We start from the raw sequence: 22,266 nt of genomic DNA, 5'->3' as shown, positions 1-22,266 counted from the left end.
CCCTGTACGTAGCTGCCCCTATATTGATAAAACTTTTCCTTGATTGACTCTCTCATATCATATAAGCTTTGTGAAGCAGGGTTTATGCCTTTTTTGTTTTCTGCCTGGCAAAGCGTCTGATCTGTACTAGGTACTCATAGGTACTCAGAGAGATTATTGACTGTGTTAGACCAGCTGACATCCACTGCCTGGTTTCTGTGGGCTTCCAGGCTATGCCAATGAATGAAAACTGTCTCCTCTCCATGGCAGAGTTTGTGACTGATTTTTTACCAAGTTGGGAAATAGCTTTACCTGTGGCATTATTTATCAAACAAAATTTAATGATTATTAGAGATCCTGAAATAGAAATGGGGAAAAATGGAATTTTTATGTGGAGAAACTCCCCAAATAGCTATTAAGCATCAATTTCACAGAAGAAACTAGAGGGAACTTTAATTGCATCTGGACTCATTTTGCCAACTCTAATGTACCTTAAAAAATTACAGTAGTACCAAATAAGAGGTTATAATGGATGTAGAAAACATGACGTTAGAGTAGAAGAGCTTCTCTAACATTTGTCCTGTTTGAGATTTGTGACACCTAAATTACAGGACGTAACATAGTATGAACCTCCCTTGATCTAACATCCAACATTTCCCGAATAATCTAAGTAGGTATTCCAACCTCTTAGTCCTCACCCGACACGCCTGCTCACATTCATCTTCTCTGCTCCCTGGAGTCCCCAGGACCCGTCTCCCTCACTGCCACCCCAGGGAATTTTCAGTTTTTATGTGGTTGTCTCTGTTTCCCTCCCTCATGACTGTGCGCACACATGTGCACGCATGCAGAGTGGAGAGATTTTATCTTTCTTTAGCTCCTTCTCCCTCTCCTCTCCTCAGTTGCACAGGAAAGATCAGAAGATAGTAGGGCTGCTTTGTAGATATCAGGGGAGAAGATAGTTGAGGATTAAAATGGGCTACCCTCCACCTTCTAGATGCCTGGCATTTTCTTATCTGCTTGTCGGGGAAGGTTAAAGTTTGCTCAGATAGTGAGGAGTTATTTTCATGAGTCCAGAGGATTTTCCAACAGGAGTGGGTTGGACTGTTTGCTGAAGCAGCAGAGATTACAAGCAACCCAGGGAGGGTATTTGTAGAGCTGACCTCCAAGCAGGGATGCCCATGTGAGCTGCAGCCTGGCTTTGAGTTTTCTAAGGCTAGGCTGTTTCTACATCTGTACCTCACTGTTAAAGAAATAAACTAAAAATGTGGGAATAACCGCATCCTTGACAAGCGGTTTCCTTTTCTATGGAGGGATGCTGCAGCTGTCTAACTGAGTTACAACACTCCACAGCTGTTTGGGTAGGAAAAGAAGAAAATTATCCTGGCGATCTCAAAACGGGTGTTTGGGGAATGGGCAGGGTGTAAGAGTTGCTGCAGACTATTCTGGAATTAGGGCACTAAGCCTGCCTGATTAATTTTATCTCATGTTACAGGATCCTTGGCTATCAGATTTCAGATGGCATTAAAAGATTTGAACCATCTAAAATCAAACAGCATGATTACAAAGATCCCAGATAGTGAATTAAAGTAAAAATTATGTCTACTTTTGCCAGCAACCAGATTTTCCTTCATCTTCCCATTCGACAAATTGCATTAAAAAAGTTAATGTCTCAGCTCATACAACTTAATAACAAAAAACCCCAAACAACCCAATCCAAAGATAGATAGATAAACTAAACAAGCAATTCTCCAATGAAGACATACAAATGGCCAATAGGTATATGAAAAAGTGCTCAATATCACTAATTATCAGAGAAATGCAAATCAAAACTACAATGAGGTCTCACCTCAAACCAGTCAGAATGGCCATCATTCAAAAGTCTATGAACACTGAAAGCTGGAGAGGGTGTGGAGAAAAGGGAACCCTCCTACACTGTTGGTGGGAATGTAGTTTGGTGCAGCCAGTATGGAAAACAGTATGGAGATTCCTCACAAAACTGAAAATAGATCTACCATATGATCCAGCAATCCTACTTCTGGGAATATATCTGAAGGGAACTCTAATTTGAAAAGACACCTGCACCCCAATGTTTATAGCAGCACTATGTACAACAGCAAGACATGGAAACAACCTAAATGTCCATTGACAGATGACTGGATAAAGAAGTTGTGGTATATTTATACAATGGAATACTACTCAGCCATAAAAAGAATAAAATAATGCCATTTGTGTCAACATGGTGGACCCAGAGATCATCATTCTAAGTGAAGTAAGCCAGAAAGAGAAAGAAAAATACCATTAGATATAACTTATATGTGGAATCTTAAAAGAAAAAAGGACACTATGAACTCATATGAAAACTGAAACAGACTTGCAGACATAGTAAACAATCTTATGGTTACTGGGGAAGGAGGTGGGAAGGGATAAATCTTGGAATTTGAGATTTACAAATGTTAGCAACTATATATAAAAATAGATTTAAAAATTTCTTCTGTATAGCACAGGGAACTATGTTCAATATCTTGCAATAACCTTTAATGAAAAAGAATATGAAAATGAATATATGTATGTATATGCATGAATGAGACATTATGCTGTACACTAGAAACTGACACATTGTAACTGACTGTACTTCAATTAAAAAAAAAAATCAACAAAAAACTAACCCCTAAAAACAAAAAAAAAGGCATAGCAGGAGAAATACCTTTGGAAAAAATTAGTATCTGAATCACCTTAAAAACAAATGTGATGGAGTTATGACTACTGGGTATCATTTAATAATTACTATTCCAGAAGAGAACGCATCTTATTTTTATAAAGAATGTGGTCATTGAGTAACCGCTCATTGAATGGCCATTTCGTGTGCCCTGCATACTGCTTCACAAAGTTGCATTTCCTAAACACAGCTAAGATCAGACTACTCCTCACCCTTTGAGAAGTTTAATGGCTCCCCATTGTCCTCAGCAGTGTTTGTCAAACGATGATGTGCAAAGATTCACCTGGAGACCTTGAAAAATGCAGATTCTGGTGTGATTCGTCTCGGGTGGGGCCTGGGCTTCTGCACATCTAACGAAGTCCCAGGTGTTGCTAAGGCTACTCTTCCTTTGAGCACACTTTGAGTGGCAAGGATCTGTAGGAGAAGCCCGGTTTTCTTGACTCCCCATAGTCACTCTGCTATCTGGCCTCCCCAGACTATTACTGTTTTCCCAGATGCATACATGCCTTCTTCTAAGTTTTGGGGAGGTTAGTCCCTATCAGCGTCTTACTTGCCTTTATTTACTCAGAGAACCCACATTATCTACAATCCCTTCTCAGATGTGTCTTTATCCTGCCCACCCATTAGAATCACTCTTTCCCTGTCCTGCTCGCCTCTGGCATTTTGGTTGGGAATCGATTTTGCAACTTACTACTGTCTGCCGGACTATACGTATTGGGTGTGTATCTATCTGTCTTTCCCAATGAAGTGTGAGCCTCTAGCGGACAGCAATCTCATTCTATACACCTCTGCCTCTTCTGCAGCATTTTGTACAATTCCTGCACAGAGCAGTGCCAATAAACTTTTGCTGGAATTGAATAAAATCCACAGATTATGTAAAATCACTCCTCTGGATGACTTTCTCTTGAAAAGCTGAAATGCACTGGCATTCAGAGAAACCTCTTCTGTGTTCTTTATGGAGAGGATATGTCTTACTCCTTGGTAGTGAGAAACCACCCCTGGGTGTTTTTCAAAAAGGCTTTGATTTAGAGGATCTGTGAATGTGACTATGTGGGCTAAGCTTCTTAAAGGGGCAACCCAGCTGAGGATCACAAAAGAAAGCTGTGCCTGCTTCCTTTGCCGACCACACAGACTGAGAGCCACTTGTGTTGACTGTCTAACAGGAAGTACCTTAATCCTTTCTCATTAGACTTCTAAAATTAGGCTTCTTTTGCCCTGCCCAAAGAATGATGAGATGTGCCATATGATCAGCGTGATAAAAGAATTGGAGGTCCATGCCTAGAGTCTGGGAGGATATTCCTAGCTGGGCAATATTAATGAACCAGCTTTTTGAATCAGTGACCTGGGCTCTAATTGTGGTACTGCAATGTGTTAGTTTTGTTACCCTGAACAGAATGTTTAGACAATTTGAGCCTCATTTTTCTCATCTTGTAATAGGGTAAATCATATGCCCCTTAAGGATTATTTATATTAAATGGGATAATCTGTATAAATTGCTTGGTCCCACAGCAAATAGTGATGAGTGTTATTACAATCAGCTTTCAGACATTACCAGTCAACCTTTCAGCACTTAAAGTCCATCATCCATGTTTACTGATCACATCTCAACTGTTAAAAGTTGGGGATAAGAGAGGGGCTCTTGACTTAAGCATCCAAGTTCTGCTTCATTTTACAGAGCTCTGGCCACTGTGCTGTACCCAGTCACTGGCCTCCACTTGTGGCAGAAACAGTAACTTCATTGGTGACGTGACTGCATTCCAAGTCCATAGAAATTGGGACTTTTTAATCTCCTCTACATCATGGACATATTTCAGAGTCTCATGAAAGCTATTAACCTTTTCCTAGGGAAAAAAATGCATGTATTCATACAATTTTGCTTTTATCTTCTGGAGTTGGTGAGCCCCATGATAAAAACCACTGGTTCCTGGATCTGACTATAAAATTCTGGTTCCTCATGAGGCAGGAAGCCAAGAATAACACAACAACATTGAGTTGGCACCATCCAAGACAGGAAGGTTAATGGGAGGATGGAGAAAATCAACCAATCCTCCCCCAATTCATTCCCCTGGTCAGGAAAACCTAGAGCACAGATACCTACTTGAGGCAAAGAGGGAAGGAACAGTGGCTGGATAACCTTTGCTATTGTATCCTGTGCTGAGAAGTATTGTCATTCACTCACAGCTGGGTTTATGATATAAAATGGTTTCTGAGATAAAATGATGATCTCAATAAGGTTTGCAGTGAAAGTGAATAATATTCCAAGTTAGGAAACTTCTGTTTTGGATGTGGAAGGGAAGTTACCCAAGCAGCAAAGTATACTGTTCACCATTTATCTTGGTCCAGGTGGTAGATCTGTGTGCAGGGCTGACTTGCATTAATAAACATGAACACAGTGGATATGGAAACATGTCCAGGCCTTGCTCATCAGTTCCCATTTTCATACTTCTTGCGTAGGCTGGGAAACGTGGAAGGACAGCATGAATTCAATTTAACAGTCCAGTAAGTGCCAAAGAAATGATCACATCTCTGAAACGAAGTGCTCTAAACAAGATTTTTCAGATGGTAAGAAAAGACAAATCCCTTGTTTAGTAAACAGCGAACACTTTATACATTAATCATCCACCAGACATTAAGTGTAATCAAAGGTTCCATTTTAGTTCAAATACAACTTATGTTCCCCAATTAATTACTTACGGGACTATGTAGTTTGCATTTTTAAATGAATTTTCTGCTTCCCGGATGTCTTCTTATAGGCATGCTGTGACCCTTCATAGAGAGGCTGGTTCTCATATCACAGTATTTTCAAGGCCTCTTGGGGTGTGAAAAAATATGATTTAAGTACCACCTGCCGTATTGGACCCAATAAGGAATTCGTGAAGTTGGGATGCAGTTCCTACACTTAAGTAGGTTATATTCTTGGCAAGGAGGCTGTGAGTTGAGATGATGTAATTCAAATTTGATTTTTTCCAGAGAAACATTATTATAATGGAGTTATCTTCCTGACCAAGGGTCAGGTCTTAGTGGATTCATAGAAATGAGGCTATCAGACTAGTAAGGAACCTCAAAAATAATCTGGGTCAGTCCTCTTTCGTGCATCAGGAAAGTGTTATTCTCACTTTTCAGATGAGATAAGTGAAATTTATTTAGAGGCTAAGTGTTTTGATAATATGTCAACTAGGTGTGGGGCTCTTGGAGGGTGAAGAAAGGATGTAGAACAGCACTGTCCAGTGGAACTTCCTACAATGATAAAAATGTTCTTTACTTGCACTGTTCAACACAATAGCCACTAATCATATGTGGCTATTGAGCACTTGAAATGTGGCTAGTGTGACTAGAAAACTGAATTTACTATTTTATATAATTTAAATTTAAATACAAGTAGCCATGTGTGGCTAGCACAGGTAAATTAAACTCAATTTTAGGCAGTTTGAAAGGGAAGGGCGAGTGCTACTCAGACATAAAGAATATTACTCAGCCATAAAAAAGAATAAAATGATGACATATGCAGCAACATGGATGGACATAGAGATTGTCATACTAAGTGAAGTAAGTCAGAAAGATACATATAACTACCATATGATATCACTCATGTGGAATCTAAAAGAAAAGAAAAAAGAAGACACTAATGAACTTATCTACTAAACAGAAACAGACTCACAGACATAGTGAACAAACTTATCAGGGGGTGGGAAGAGATAAATTGGGAGTCTGCAATTTGTAAATATTAACTACTATATATGAAATAGATAACAAATTTCTTCTGTATAGCATGGGGAACTATATTCAGTATCTTGTAGTAACCTATAATAAGAAAGAGTATGAAAAGGAACATATGAATGTATATGCATAACTGAGACATTATGTTGTACACCAGAAATTGACACATTGTAAGCTGATTATACTTCAATAAGAAAACAACAAAAAAGAAAGGCAAGGGCTAAGTAACAAAGCGAAAAGCATACCCAAGAGAATAAAATCTGATGAGGTAACTACCTTGCTGGACTGAATTGGTTCTTTCATAATGAGGTTTAAGGGTCATCAATCTGCTGGTCAATACCAAGGAATTTTATCGGTTTATGGCATGGTAAAATCTCAGGGCCATTTAAAAAATTTTACAGCACAGGGAGGAAAAGTCACACAGAGAATCCTAAGGGCACGGACAAGTACCAAATAAAACATTTAGACATAGGACAAGAAACAAATGCCACATCTCATGTCAGAGTTAAGAATTTTAAAGAAAAATTTCCTAAGGACAATGGAGGGAGTTGCCATGGAAAATTGTGGAATATGTTTTGAAAAACAAAACAAAAAACGGTTTTGACTGTGGCTTGCCATAGGTGTCTAGAGGCAAAAATCACACTTCTTATAATTCCTTTCACTAATTTGGTTTTACTTTCCATTTGAACATATCTACCTTTAAAAAAATTATAGCAAAATGTACATGAAAACTAACCTCTTAAATTTTAAGTGTACAATACATCTGACATGACTGAAACTTTACATCCTTTAAACAGCAGCTGCCAAATTCCCTCTTCCCCCCAGGCTCTGAAACCATCATTCTACTTCCTGCTTTGTTGAATTTGACTACTTTACATGCTTTGTATAAATGGAATCATGCAGTATTTGTCCTTCTGCAAATTGCTTATTTCAGTTAGCATAACATCCTCAAATTTCATCCATGTTGTAGCACATGACAGGATTCCCTTACTTGTTAAGTTTGAATAATATTCCATTGTATGTATATACCTCAGTATCTTCATTCATTGATCCATCAATGTACATTTAGGTTGTTTCCACAACTTGGCTAATAACATGCTGTAATGAACATGGGAATGCATACATCTTTTGGAGACTCTGATTTCAGTTTTTTTGGTGGGAGGGAATAAATAACTAGAAGTGGTTGCTGGATCATATAGTAGTTGTATTTTTAATTTTTAAAAGAACATTCATACTGTTTTCCATAGCGGCTATGCCATTTTACATTCCTATTTACAACATGTAGTGTTCCATTTTCTCTACCTCTTGACCAAGACTTCCTATTTTCTGTTTCATTTATTTATTTATGTAATGGCCACCCTAATAGATATGAGGTGATATCTCATTGTGGTTTTGACTTGCATTTCTCTGATGATTAGTGATGCTGAGCATCTTTTCATATACCCGTTGGCCATCTGTGTGTCATTTAGGAGAATTATCTACTTAAATCTTTTGCCTTTTTTTTTTTTTTTTTTTTTTGCTATTGAGTTATGGGTGTTCCTCAAATATTTAGATGTTAATCCCTTAGGTGATACACAGTTTGCAAATATTTTCTCTCATTCCATTTTACTCTGTTGATTCTTTACTGTGCAGAGATTTTTTGTTTGATATAGTCTCATTTATTTATTTTTGCTTTTGTTTCCTGTGCTTTTGGTGTCATATCCAGTAAACCATTGCCAAGAACAATGTTAAGAGGCTTTGCCTTTATGTTTTCTTCTGGGTGTTTTATAATTTTACATCTTACATTTAAGTCTTTAATCCATTTTGAGTTGATTTTCGTGTGTGTGGTATAAGAGAAAGGTCCAATTTCATTCTTTTGTGTATGGATATCTAGTTTTCTCAACACCATTTGGAGAAATTGTGCATTCTCTGTTGTATATTCTTGGCACCCTTATTGAAGATCAGCTGATCATGTATGTATGGGTTTATTTCTGGGCCCACTATCCTGTTCCATTTATCTGTATGTCTATTTATTTGTTAGTACCATACTGTTTTAATTGCTGTAGCTTTGTAACATATTTTAAAATCAAAAAGTGTAAGGCCTCCAGGTTTGTTCTTTCTCAAGATTATTTTGGCTATTTAGAGTCTTTTGTGATTCCATATGCATTTTAGGATTTTTTTTTTTTTTTCTGTTTCTGTAAAAAATACCATTGGGTTCTGAAGGAGATTTCATTAGTCCTTTAGATTGCTTGGATAGTGTGGACACTTTAACAATATTAAGTCTTCCAGTCAATGAACATATAACATGTCATCTGTGAACAGAGATAGTTTTACTTCCTTTCTGATTTGGATGACTTTTATTTGTTTTTCTTGACCAATTGTTCTGGCTAGGACTTCCAGTGTTATGTCGAATGGAGAAGCAGTGAAAACGGGCATCCTTGTCTAGTTCTTGATCTTAGAAGAAAAGCTTTCAGTTTTTCACTGTTGAGTATGATGTTAGTTGTAGGTTTTTCATATAGGGCCTTCAAAATGTTGAGGTACAATCCTTATATTCTTAGTTTGTTGAGTATTTTTATTATGAAACAGTGTTGAGTTTTTAAAATGCTTTTACTGCATCTATTAGGATGATCATGTGATTTTTATTCTTCATTTTGTTAATGTGATATATCACTCACATTGATTGATTTTCATATATTGAACCATAAGTGCATCCCAGGGATAAGTTCTACTTGGTCATAGTGCATGATCCTTTTAACGTGTGTTGAATTCTGTTTGCTAGTATTTTGTTGAGGATTTTTAAAAATCAGGAACCTGTTGGCCTGTAATTTTCTTTCTTATAACATCTTTTTCTGGCTTTAGTATCAGCATTAGCTGGCTTCATGAAATGAGTTTAGAAGTATTTTCTCCCTTCAATTTTTTTGAAAAATTCGAGGATAATTGGTGTTAATTCTTCTTTAAATGTTTGGTAGATTTTACCAGTGAAGTCATCTGGTCTTGGGCTTTTCTTTGATGGGAAGGTTTTGATTACTGACTCAATCTTCTTACTAGTTATGGATCTGTTTAGATTTTCTATTTCTTAATGAATCAGTCTTGGTAGGGTGTATGTTTCTGGAAATTTAAACATTTCTTCAAGGTCATTCAATTTGTTGAAGTATAATTGGTTATAGTTGTCTCATAATCCTTTTTATTTCTGTGGCATCAGTTATTAATATCTTTTATTTCATTTCCGATTTTGTTTATTTGAGTCTTCTCTCTTTTTCTTGGCTAGTTTAACTAAAGATATGTCAATTTTGTTAATCATTTCAAAAAATCAACTCTTAGTTGACTTTTCCTGTTATTTTTCTATTTTCTATTTCTACTATAATCTTTAGTATTACTTTCCTCCTGCTAAGTTTGGGCTTAGTTAGTTTTTCTTTTTCAAATTCCCTGAGTTGTAAGGTTGAATTGTTCACTTGAGATAGTTTTCTGTTTTTTAATATAGGCCTTTATCGCTATAAACTTCCTTCTTAGTACTGCCTTTGTTGCATCCCATAGGTTCTGGAATGTTGTGCTTTTGTTTTTGTTTTTGTTTTTGTTTGTCTCAAGATACTTTCTAATTTCCTTTTTAGTTTCTTATTTGTCTCATTGTGCAAGAGTGTGTTGTTTAATTTCCACATATTGTAGATTTTCCAGTTTCCCTGCTGTTATTGATTTCCATTGTGTTTGGAAAGATATATGGTATGGTTTCAATCTTCTTAAATTTGTTAAGACCTGTTTTGTGACCTAACATGTGATCTTTCCTGGAAGTGCTCCATGTGTGCTTGAGAAGAATGTATATTTTGCTGCTATTGTGTGGAATGTTCTATATATGCCTGTTAGGTCCATTTGATCTTTAGTGTTTCTCAAGTCCTCTGTTTCCTTATTAATCTTATGTTTGGATATTTTATCCACTATTGAAAGGGGGTATTGACATCTCCTACTATTAGTGTGTTGCTGTCTATTTCCCTCTTCAGTTCTGTTAATGTTTGCTTTATGTATTTACGTATATATACACTTGTGATGTTGGGCTATAATTGGTATATCTTCTTGTGAATTGACCCACTTATCATTATATAATGTTCTATCTTTGTCTCTTTTGACAGTTTTTGACTTAAAGTCTATTTAGCCTGATATAATTATGTCTACTCTTGCTTTCTTTTGGTTGCCATTTGCATGGAATACATGTTCCATCCTTTCACTTTTAGCCTGTGTGTGTCCTTAAGTGTAGAATGAGTCTCTTGTAGGCAGCACATAATTAGATTTTGTTTGTTGCTTTTTAATTAATTCAGCCACTCTATGTCTTTTGATTAGGGAGTTTAATCCATTTATATTTAAAGTAATTATTGATAGGAAAGGACTTACTACTGTCATTTTATTGTTTTCTGTCTGTCTTGTAGTTCTTTTGTCTCTTACCTTAGTCCGTTCAGGCTGCTATTAAAAAGTACCACAGACTGGGTAGCTTATATACAACAGGAATTTATTTCTTACAATTCTGAAGGCTGAGAAGTCCAAGATCAAGCTGCTGGCAGATCAAGTCTTCCATATTGCTGATGTCACTCTTCTATATATCTGCTTTTGATTGTGTTTAGTTCTCTCACCTAGGCCAAGTGATTGTAAAACACTGCATTAAAAATCTACAAATGATTTCCTATCACACTTATATTAGTCAGAGTTCTCCAGAGAGGGGAATATATATATAGTCTTTCTTTTTTTTTTTTTCCCTTTTAAGAAACTGTCTTACTATATTGTGGGGCTTACAAACTTGAAATCTGTAGGACAGGCTGGTGTACTGGAAACTCAGGCAAGAATTAATTTTGCAGTCTTGAGTCCAAAATCAGTAAGGTAGGCTTGAAGGCTAGAAACTCAAGCAGAGTCTCTAAGTTATAGTCTTGAGGCAAAATTACTTTTTATCTGTGAAACCTCAGTTTTTCTGTTAAGGCCTTCAACTGACTGAATAAGGCTCATTTACATTACTGAGGATAATCTCCTTTACTTAAAGGCAACTAGATGTAAAAATTAATCACACCTAAAAAATATCTTCACTACATCATCTGGACTAGTGTTCACCAAATAATTGGACACCGTAGCCTAGTTAACACATAAAATTAACCATTACAATATTCTACATTATATAAATTGATTAACCTACCCTCACAGAAAATCAAAGATTGAAGGTAAAGAAAGACATGGAAGGTCATATCGCTAAAGTCTTCATTTTACAGATTAAGGATGTGAGGTGCAGTAAGGTGGAGTGACTTAGTGGAAGCAATGTGAATTAGTGAATAGGACTTGAGAGTCAGAAAGATAGAAATATGATGGTCAGGTTCATCTTTTATCAGCTGTATATCCTTGGACAAGATATTAACCTCTCTCTGCCTCAGTTTTAACATCTGTATAGTGAGAATTATCTACCACCCTCCCAGTAATATTTTGTAAGGCTAGTCTGTGGCAGAGAGTAATTGCTTAATAAGTGGAAATTAACTATTATCATTATTGACAACAACATGGACAATTAAAAGGTGGCTTTTGACTTGCTCAAGAACTCAGCTGTGAAGTAACAAAGAGTATCACCATCCAAGCACTTTGTGCTCGATCATAATGTTGCCATTGCTAATAATATGTAATGATGTTAAATATGATAGGTTATCCAGTCAACTGTATATACTTTTTAATCCTTGTATTCCTCACTTGTTTGGACTGAAATAAAATCAGGGAAAGTTTTGTCAGTTGCAGATTCTCATCAGGGTGATGAGATTTTGGTAGGTTTTCCCATAACTAATGAAAAGGATTTGGAAGACTGTTCTGGTGAGGAGACCTGGATCCATGCTAGTGAATTTCTAAGGGGTTGACCCAGGGCTGTTTGTTTTGTCGCTTTTGTTTTCTCATGATGAGCACAGCTTTGCAAGCATAGGGCTTGGAGATCACAGTGCTGCCTTCTGCTTGGAATCAGATTGTCTGTTTCTGCTGCCTTGAGCTGCTCACCAGCTTAGCAGCTTCCCTGTGCTTGCAGATGCTATGCAAAGCATCTCCATGTTGGCAGAGCCTGAACAAAGCCTTACTTGCGGAGACATCTCCATCCTTTGATCCTTTACCATGTTGTTGCTTCACGAAGTCAAGAGCCTAAAAGCTTTGGTGTGAATGCTAGCCAAATGCACAGGCATTCAGGACTGAGCTGGATCCTTAATCCACAAAATCAAAGGTTCTCCTCTCTCAGCCACAGGTCCTGATTGTTGCCTTATAAAATTGGATTATTACTGTTGCTAGAGCACTGTCTTTTCCTTTCATCAGCCATTCTAAAAACCCGACTGCAGGTGTGCCAATAAAATAGCGAGACAGTCCTTGCTTCGCACAAACACAGTGGAAAAACTGCCAACTCAATCTGTCTTTGGAAGTCATTTTTCTTCAAACGTTTTTGAAACTCACTTCTTAGAAATGTTTTTAAAATGCCTTCTAGTGACGGTTTTAACAGAAGAGAAAAATTAGTGTTTTTATGTTAGAGTCAAAGGACATTCTTCTAGGCTCTACAGTATTTTTCCCCCTTTATTTCTCCCTTTCTTCTTGGAGGATGGGAGATGGGGGAAAGAACAGGGGAGTCAAGACTAAGAGTCAGAGAGAAGCTGGGGTGCCTGGATGGGTAACATTCCAAGGGGATTGCACAGCATGATGCTTCTCAAACTTTAAAGTGCATTGAAGTCTTTGAGGGTCATGTCCAAAGGCTAGTCCCTGCACTGTAATTTGAATAACAAGGACACAGGGCAAGAAGGAAGCCAACGGTATCAGGAACACTCTGGATGCGACATTTTACAAGTGCACTCTGCCACTCCTCACTATAGTCCCTGTAAGGATTTATTTTCCTTGTTACAAGTAAAGTTTCTGACTCAGAGAGGTTTGGTAATTGAACGGAGCTGGGGTACAAATGCATTCCAGCTGACATCAAGGACCACAGGGCACCTCCTCCAGGCACTGCCTTCCTTCCTGCACAGCAAGGTGCATATATTCTGCCCTATGGAAGTTTCTCTTATCAGCTGCCGCTTTCCACTCTCACTCATCCAGAGGCTTTAGTTTGGCTACAGCACCCTTTCCTATCCCTATCTCTTCTCCTCCAAGCACCCTACACAGAGCTGCTAGAGCGCTTTTGAAAGTGCAGCTCTAATCAAATGCTTTCCTGCTCCAAAACCTTCTGAATATGACATGCTCTTTGGCTTGACATTCAAGGCTTTCCATAATATTCTGCATTCCTGGTATCTCCTGCATATCTACTGGTCTGCAACCAAATGGGGCTACTCCTGTTTGCTTGAATAGACCCTGGACTGCCCTGCCTCCCCATCCTTGCTTATTTGATCTTTCTCCTGCAGTGCTCAAGCCTCAGCACATTGAGATCCTTCCTGTGCCTAGTCTACCTCCCTCAGCCAAATACTAGTGCTCTCTTCTTTGGAGATCCCCAGAGTCCTTTCCTGACCACATGTTTCTTCCTCCGTCTCATATTGCATCAGCTCATTTGTTTGTACCAACCCTGTTCTAGAGCAGGATGTGCAACGGTCTTCACAGGTATTATCATCACTGAGTACTTGTGTAACCCTCCTTCACCCTGCCCATCGGGGGTCCAGAGAGCAGAGCCAGCACTAACCAATATTTCATGAACTAAGTTGCATGATACCGCAAGATTGAGAACTGTGAATGGAATTAGGTGGTGAATAAATTGTAAATTAAGTACTGTTGGAGTGTTAGTTCTTAGGACTTTTTTTTTTTTTGAGACTCTAATGAGCTAACTAAAGCTCAGAATCAAACCTATGCATGAAAACAGAATGTAATGTGCCCAGTGCTCATTCTCATCATTATCTGTAAAATGCAATAAATAAACCACTGGCTTCTAAGATTACAGGGGAGTTTTCTGAATCTGCAGCCATAGAACAACCAGAGCAGTGCCTGGCGTGTAGGAGAGGTTTGCCAAATGCTGATTTCCATCATCTTGCTCTCTAATCTACTTGCATAGAACTGCCGAGGGGATTTCTTTGATCTAGAAAGCTTGCATAGCAGTGAGAAGGGAGCGTTTGGTTTTCTGCGTTGTATTTAACTGCCAGGTGTAGAAACATCTTGTGAAGTAGAAAGTGGGAAGCCACATCTCCCTGGAAACCTTTCTGGTATTCTTAGACAAATCAGAATAGCCACTGATAATAACAGTAACTCACTAGGTGCCATGCTACTTTGTCTCGGCAGAATGTTTTAGAATGATGGTCAGTCTCTGTAGTTTTCCTGCAAAGGAGGAGTTCTCCTCCTGCTATGATGCAGTTTAAGGGAAGATTACCACTTCTTCATCTGTGATGGAGACCAAAGAGGGAAGATGAAATACAGTAAGAGAATCATTCAAATCCCCATCCGCTTCTTTGCATTACGAGAACTGGTCCTTACGTCACTAGCATTGATGTCAAGATGAAAAAGAGTGTTCCCTACATGTATTAATGACAGTAACTGTTAAATTAAAATGTGCTTAAGAAGCACCTGAGAAGTTTGTTAAAAATATGAATCTCTGAGAAACTCTGAGTTAGGTTATGGAATAGGACTCAAAGATTCTGATGCAAAAGGCTCTTGGATTACTTTACAGTGTTTGTATACAGTTGAGGAAACTGAGAGTCAGAAATGCCACGTGAGTGGGAAGGTATAGTTCAGTGAAAGAGTGCATGCTTAGCATGCATGAGGTCCTGTGTTCAATCCCCAGCACCTCCATTAAAAAAAAATGCCATGTGATTTTTCCAAAGGTCACATAGATAGAAATATAGAAGAGCCAGGATTCCAGCCTAGATTTCTCATGGCATCTATGGTAATTCACAGTTGTCTCCAGTTATCTAGGGATATGTGTCTCAAAATTTAATGTACATATGAATCAACTGGAAAGCTTGTCAAAGTGTAGATTCTGACACAGTGGGTCTGAGGAGGGGCCAGGGAGTCTGCATTTCTGATGGGCTCCTGGGCAATGCTTTTACTGCAGGTCCGTGGGGCCAGGAGACAGGACCTCACTGGGCGTGGACTGAGGCACTCAAACCAATCAGAGCGGGCCATGAGCTAAAACAAATGGACCCTTTCTGATTTGTAGCCTCTATTGTGATTAACACAGGACTGAGCATGTTGGAGGCAACTAGATAAATAAAAATAAAATTTAGCTGAGCCTTGGGTGGCGGCTCTGAGTAAATCTTGCCTTGCCTCTCCCCACCTCCCAGTATAGTTTTCATGATGATCTGTTTCCCTGGAAAGTGAGTGAGTCTGATGAAGGCAGATGCTTCTTTCTAGAGATATTAGCAAAGTAGCAAGAAAAAGAGAAGCTGCATAGGAAGAAATAGAACAGAAAGCATAGCTAGGGTTAATGTGGATTTTTTCAGGCTATGAAATGACCTAAAAACAAAACTGAAATGAAAAATATTTCTGTGTGTTCATAAGTACAGGTAATAGGTTTTTCAAAAATATCATAAAATTAGATCATAGAAGTGAGAAGATTAACCACAAAAAGAAAAACAGACACATAAAAATTCCCTGCTACTTTTTCTGGAGTTTTCAAGGCTAGTTATTTTATACCTTTTCAGAAGAGAGAAGAAAAATAAAAATTTGCACCACAGTAGAAATATTTCATTTGGCACAGGAGAGAAGTTCAGAGTCTCTAAAGTCTGAAAATAGTATATTGGGGGAGGATCTAGACACAACATTCCCAGAAATTTTTAGAAAGTGATGCTTCTTCTCTGAAAAACTTTAATCAATTAAGATTTGAGTTTCTATTATGTGCCAAGCACTGGGCTGGGTACAGGAATACTGCAATGATAAGAAATGGTATGAGCACATGAGATAAGAAACAGATGTGCAAATAGATCGCTACAAGCCAATGGGATAAGGGCAGTCTTGGACCTGTGATCAAAATGTGAGAAGTCAATAGAGGCGCTCACTCTGTCTGGGGCAGTTAGGGGAGCCTGCAGAGGAGAGGTTGTCTTTAATATAAGCATTAAAGCATGAGTAAGAGATGGCCTGGAAAACTTTGTTAATATTCACTTCAGCAAATGTTACTTATTGTTACAAAATGTGGTAATGAAAGAAGGTGTCCTATGAAAGCTGATGGTCCTGAGTTCAAATCCCACCCCACTGCTTCCTGATTGGATAGTCTTGGTGATGTTATCTAATCTCTCTGAGCCTGGATTTGAATAACAGTATGGTATGTCCTGTGAGGAAACAAATGAGATAAATGAGAAAACAGTACATATATGCTGTCTAGTCTTCTAGATATGCTGAATTTCAATGTCAACAGATTTAGGGTCCAACTGGGGCCCTAACTGTATTCCTGAACACATAATTCTTTGGAGTAAGGCTGTTCCTCTTGGGTTGAATCCTCTGTTCTAAGATTTCCATTCATTTCCTGGTTTAGATTTTCCCTTATGAGACTGTACTAGGTTGAATAGTGTCTCCCACAGAATTCATGTCCACACAGAACCTCATAATGTGACGAGTAACAAGGTCTTTGCAGAAGTAATTAGTTTTATTATGATCAGGTTATACTGAATTAGAGGGGGCCCTAAATCCTGTATGACTGGTGTTCCTATAAGAAGAGAAGACACAGAGAACCTAGGAAGAGGTCATTTAAGACAGAGCCTGAGACTAGTTATGCTGTGACAAGCCAAGGAACACCGAGGATTGCTGGCAGCCGCTAGAACCTAGAAAAGGCAATGAAAGATTCTTCCCTAGGCTTGGGAGAGCCTTGGAGGAAATGTGGCCCTTCTGACACTTTGATTTTGGACTTCTAGCCTCTAGTCCTATGAAAGAATAAATTTCTGTTATGGCAGTTTGTCACAGGAGCCCTAAGAAACTGACACAACCCCCAAATGTCATCTACCTTCAGTTAGAGTCACAAAGTTAGTTCTAAAGGCACATGGTGGCTTTGCAGCATGTTGACTTGACCAAGCTGGGCAGCATTTCCCAAAATTCTCTCTCCTGTATGTTTTTAATTAAGGCTGGCTTTAGGGGGCACATATGTAACAGCAACAAGCCTGTTTTTTGTATGCTCAGAGTGCTGGGCAGTGTTGAAACAGGCTAGGACCTGGGGCCCTTTGCTACAGTGCTTGCACTTGGACAAACATCTCCTCAAGCAACAGGATACAAAGAAACTATAAGGGACTAAATCAACTGTATGCATGTGCATTTGGGGCAAATTGTGAACAATGAGATACAAAAAGACCACTCCCGAGGTGCTGGGAGCACAAGCAGGATATTGTGCATGATCTCTGCACACAGCACCACCAGGGAGGTGGGCAGACCACCTAAGCCACCCCTCTGCCCCAACCCCTGGATCTGCCACTATGCTCACCCCACTTAAGGGACCCCCTCAGGGAGTGAACAAGGGAAACTGTTACTTATTTTCACTCCCTGGTACTGCAGCACAAGTCCCAGTAAAGCCTTGCCTGAATTTCTCATCTGGCCTCCTATCAATTTCTATTGATTAAGAGGCCAAGAACCCTGGTCTGTGACAGGGTCACCAGGTGCTGCTGTAACTTGTACCTATCGGTGCTCAGCTGCTTATCCGCCTCACAGGTGTGGGGCAGCAGCTGGGCCTACAACTGCTCCGTCTTCCCCAGATCCTTCTGCAGCTTCACCAACTCCTGGACCAAGTGTGTGTTTGTCCCTGTGAGAAGGTTAGTCATTTTGCCTGCGGGAGCCAGTGAGAGACGCAACACGGTTTCTGCCTCGCCCTCTCTCTGCCCACGTTACATCCACTGTCCCTTCCCGGCTGCCTGCCCTCCAGACATCAGGCTCCAGCATTAGATGCAAAGACATCAGTCTTGCAGAGACAATTTACTAGCTCCTTCAAGTTTGGAAGTCAAAGCCCTGCAATCAGTTGCTTTTTTGATTGGACCCTCACGGATACAGGTGCTCAGGGCCCCACGGTTTAATCCCAAGGTTTCAGGCAATCTGTCCCTGTCTACAGATGAGACAGATGTATTTTAAAAATCCTTGCACCCAAGGTTCTTGAACATACCACGTCAAATGCCAAATGGTGTTTGATGTGAACTTACCTATTGTGGTTTTCAGCTGCCGGTGAATTTAGTGGTGCAGCATAAAGACCTCCCATTTTTTCTCCCTCGTGTTTGTGACACTTCTCCTTGCTCTGCAACCACAGAGAAAGAAAATTGCAGTCAGTTCCTACTGTTCCCTTCTTCTCGTCCTACTGGGAGCAGCAGGCACCAGGGTTCACATTTTGTTTTACAAAGGCCTTTTCAGCCCTTGTTCAGGCTGATTTTGGCTCGACTGTCAGCCTGGAGCATGACTGTCTGCAGCTGGAGCCTCAGAGGACTCCCTGATTCTTCTGTGACAACCTGGCCCTCAATCTTTTCCCCGAAAGCCAGACAACGTAATCTGAGACCTCCTGGTGCTGATGGGAAGAAGATGAATCACAATGATAATGGACATTGACTTTTTATAAAACTCCCATTTGTGCATAAAAGCTGGACACGACATCTGCAGCTGGCTCTCCCAGGCAGTTCTCCTGGTGCCCGCACTGAGGATGCTCTCATAATGAGGCCCACAGCGAAAGCGTCATGCAATTATAATGAAGATCCTGTAACTGGAATGAATGACTCCATTCACTGCAAACATAGGACTCGCCATGGCCGTTCAATGACATTAGATGCCTCCTTGATTGTGTAGAAGGGGAGGTGAAATGGTGATACTAGCTTGGGGGAAGAAGAATAAGGACCCTTGCTGTTCTCAATTCATGTCAGCATGCCAGAGAATGATGTCTACAACCTGGTGCTCTGCTCTTAATAGGTTGTTGATAACAGTCTTTACTCACTGTTTTTAGAGGATTCTTCCAGAGTGCCCCTTGGCCAATGGAGCTAAGCACCAGGTCACTATCTTAGCACACAGGACCCTTCCCAACCTAGCCCCAGTGTTGTGTCTCTAAACCACTGGCCACTCCTTCAGAATGCCACTTGTCTGTAAATCTTTCTACCTTTATCTACCCTATTCTTTCTTCAGGGACATTTCTTGCCTTCTTTTCTACTTTGGGAATGCTTACATTTTAAGAACTACACACATGACTACTTTTGACATCCTCAGACAAAATTAAGAGTTTTTTTCCTATTGTGTTGCCACAGCATCTTATATGAACTTGTTATTATACAAGTACAAATCATAAAATTATTGACTGACTAGTCTAAAATTTTGAGTTTCTTGTGGACTTGACTGATTCATCAAAACCTAGAACAGTTTCTGGAACTAATATAGAATTAACAGATTTTCTTTTGGAAAAGAATTGAATCCTGTTGGGAAGACAGCAACTGACTTGGCCAAAAAGCATTAAGTTAGGGGTTGGGACAACTGGATTCTAATTTTCTTTATCTCTTTTTAACGTCTGGCCGGAGTTGAGTGACACTGACAACTACTGAGTCACACTTTCTTCTTGCCTTGATTTCTTCATTTGTTAATTGATGAATGTGATGTTTATTGTTGCTGACTCATAGTTGTGTCTTGAAAATCAAATGAAATAAAATAATAAAAAGAAGATACTTCCCCCTTCCCTGCAGAGAGCATAAAGCAATGCTAGTTATTTTCAGTAACTCTTTCTTCATTTCTTGAGAGGTCAGTAACTTTCTGACACTGGGCTATTAGAACAGGCTGACCTGGACTCAGGGTTTCTTTCTCTGACACCCATAATTGGTGGGGAAGAGGTCCAGTGAGGGCCAGTGGCTTCCAGAACTTAGGAGAACAGACTTTGTTGTGTGGCTTGCTTGTCATGGGCTTTCCTGCTCTTTCCCTGGGCTTCTAAAGTGTGCCAGACACTTTGTAAAAGATAGTGTTGATCAAGAGAAAGACATGAGTTTGAAATCCCAGGTCATTTAATGGACCGAACTCCTCAAGAATAATTGTTCAATAAAAGAACATTCCTTGGGAGAGTTACTGATGAACAATACAGCTCTTCAGAGACCTTTATGAGGGAGACATTCTTATTGGTCCAGGATGGGCCAGGGACCCTCTTATTTGAGCTTGACTGTTCCTACCTTCTCCCCAGGTCCAAGATGCCATAACCATTTTATTTGGCAACTGGCTTTGCTATAAGCCAGATAAAACTAAAATGCAGGTAAAATGGCCTCTGGTGTCTTCATATCCCCACTGTGTACTTTCTGCATCATTCTTCTTCTTTTTAAGATACTTTGCTTTTTCTCTTGATTTTAATTTTTTTTGGGGGGATAGGTAATTCAGTTTAGTTATTTATTTTTAGATGAAGTGCTGGGACTTGAACCCAGGACCTCGTGCATACTAAGAATGAGTTCTACCACTTGAGCTATACCCTCCCTGCCCCCCCCCCCAGCATCATTCTTACAGGCTCTTTTCCTTTACTTTCTAGCATGCAGGGGCCTTATTTTACCCCCAGCCACCCCCAGATCATTGCTCCCTTTTTACCTTTTCCCAAACGGTAGAAAAAGAATTAGTAGCTTATCGTTCTGATTATATAAAATGATCACTTTTTTAAAATGAATTGATGTATCTTTCTTTTCTGTCTCCAAGCTTTTATTGGGGATGATATGGTACAATTCCCAAACAAACTATAGTGATACAAACTACGGAGGAATGCTTTTCTCTGATAATTTTGATACCTTTGCTAATTAACAGTGGGGGACATCTGCACATTTGATTGTGATGTGTATTGTCAGGCTTTTAGTGATTTCTCTTGTGTCTATAGAGAAGAGATGAACTTTAAACACTCTCAAAGTGGAGATTGTTAAAAATCAGGAAGCAGTTCGTGCCTTGAGGGCAAGTCAAAATAAGACGATCGTTGGATTTGGGGGTGGGGGCAGCAGCAGACATTAGATAAACGGAGAAGATTTTTTTCACTTTCGTATTACAACACAGATTGTCACACTACTGAAGACAATCACATCTTAATAAATTACACTTACACTGGCAGCCACAAAGAAACCTAGAACGACTACAAAGCCAAGGCACCACCCTTCTTCATGAAGTAATAAGAGTTGCCGTGAACATGTTTTCAGCTGGGCAGGTAAAAATAAAATTTGCTAATGAGATGTGATAACCTTAAATAACGCACATGGAGTGAATTCACCTATTAGGTACGGGGGAAAAAATGTGTTTTCTCGTTATAAACACAAGGTATTTGTATCTCATTAGCAAAAAATAAAACTTACTAACAGGTGATAGCCTTGTTACATCAATGACATCAAGAGTGCCTTAATTGTGGTAATTCTGTAGAAGCACCTTCTATGTATACTAGCGAAATGGACTAAAAATATCCCCCTGTGAAAATGAATGATCCAGTGCTCTTCCTTAGACAGGAATGGTTTCATTGAAAGTAGTCATAAACACCCAGCATCTGATCTCTGCTTTCTCTTTTTCTCCCTCCATTGCACAGACTCTTAGTTGGGAAGGATCATCTTGTTCCTCTACTCATCTGACCCTTGGAGATTTTCCAAAGAAGAACAAACAGAAGGGCTTGGCCCGCTCTGCACAGTGACCTCCTGAGGGGGCGTCCTGAGACAGATGCCCCCTTTCTGCATCTCCTTTGCAACTGGCCCCATTGGACTCCACTCACTGGGATGACACAGAATCGTGCCTACCCCTCCTGAAAATGACACCCCTTCAAGTAATCATCAGGTTATGTGAGTCTTGTCTCCCCCTCAGACTCAACATTCTGCATTTTTCTATCATTGCTCACGTGATAAAGGTCAGAGTCTCTTCACCACTCAGGCTATTTTCTTCTGTTTGGCCACAGGCTTCTTAAATGCCATATCCAAATGAAGTGCAACTCTCTAGATGTGGTCTAACTAAGCAGAACAGGACTATCATTTTTCTTAATTTGTATTAAAATGCAC

This window comes from Camelus bactrianus, chromosome 14, assembly GCF_048773025.1.
Source record: "Camelus bactrianus isolate YW-2024 breed Bactrian camel chromosome 14, ASM4877302v1, whole genome shotgun sequence".
In the NCBI taxonomy this organism is placed as follows: Eukaryota; Metazoa; Chordata; class Mammalia; order Artiodactyla; family Camelidae; genus Camelus; species Camelus bactrianus.
The sequence above is the reverse complement of the archived record's forward strand: the minus strand, read 5'-3'. Positions refer to the sequence as shown.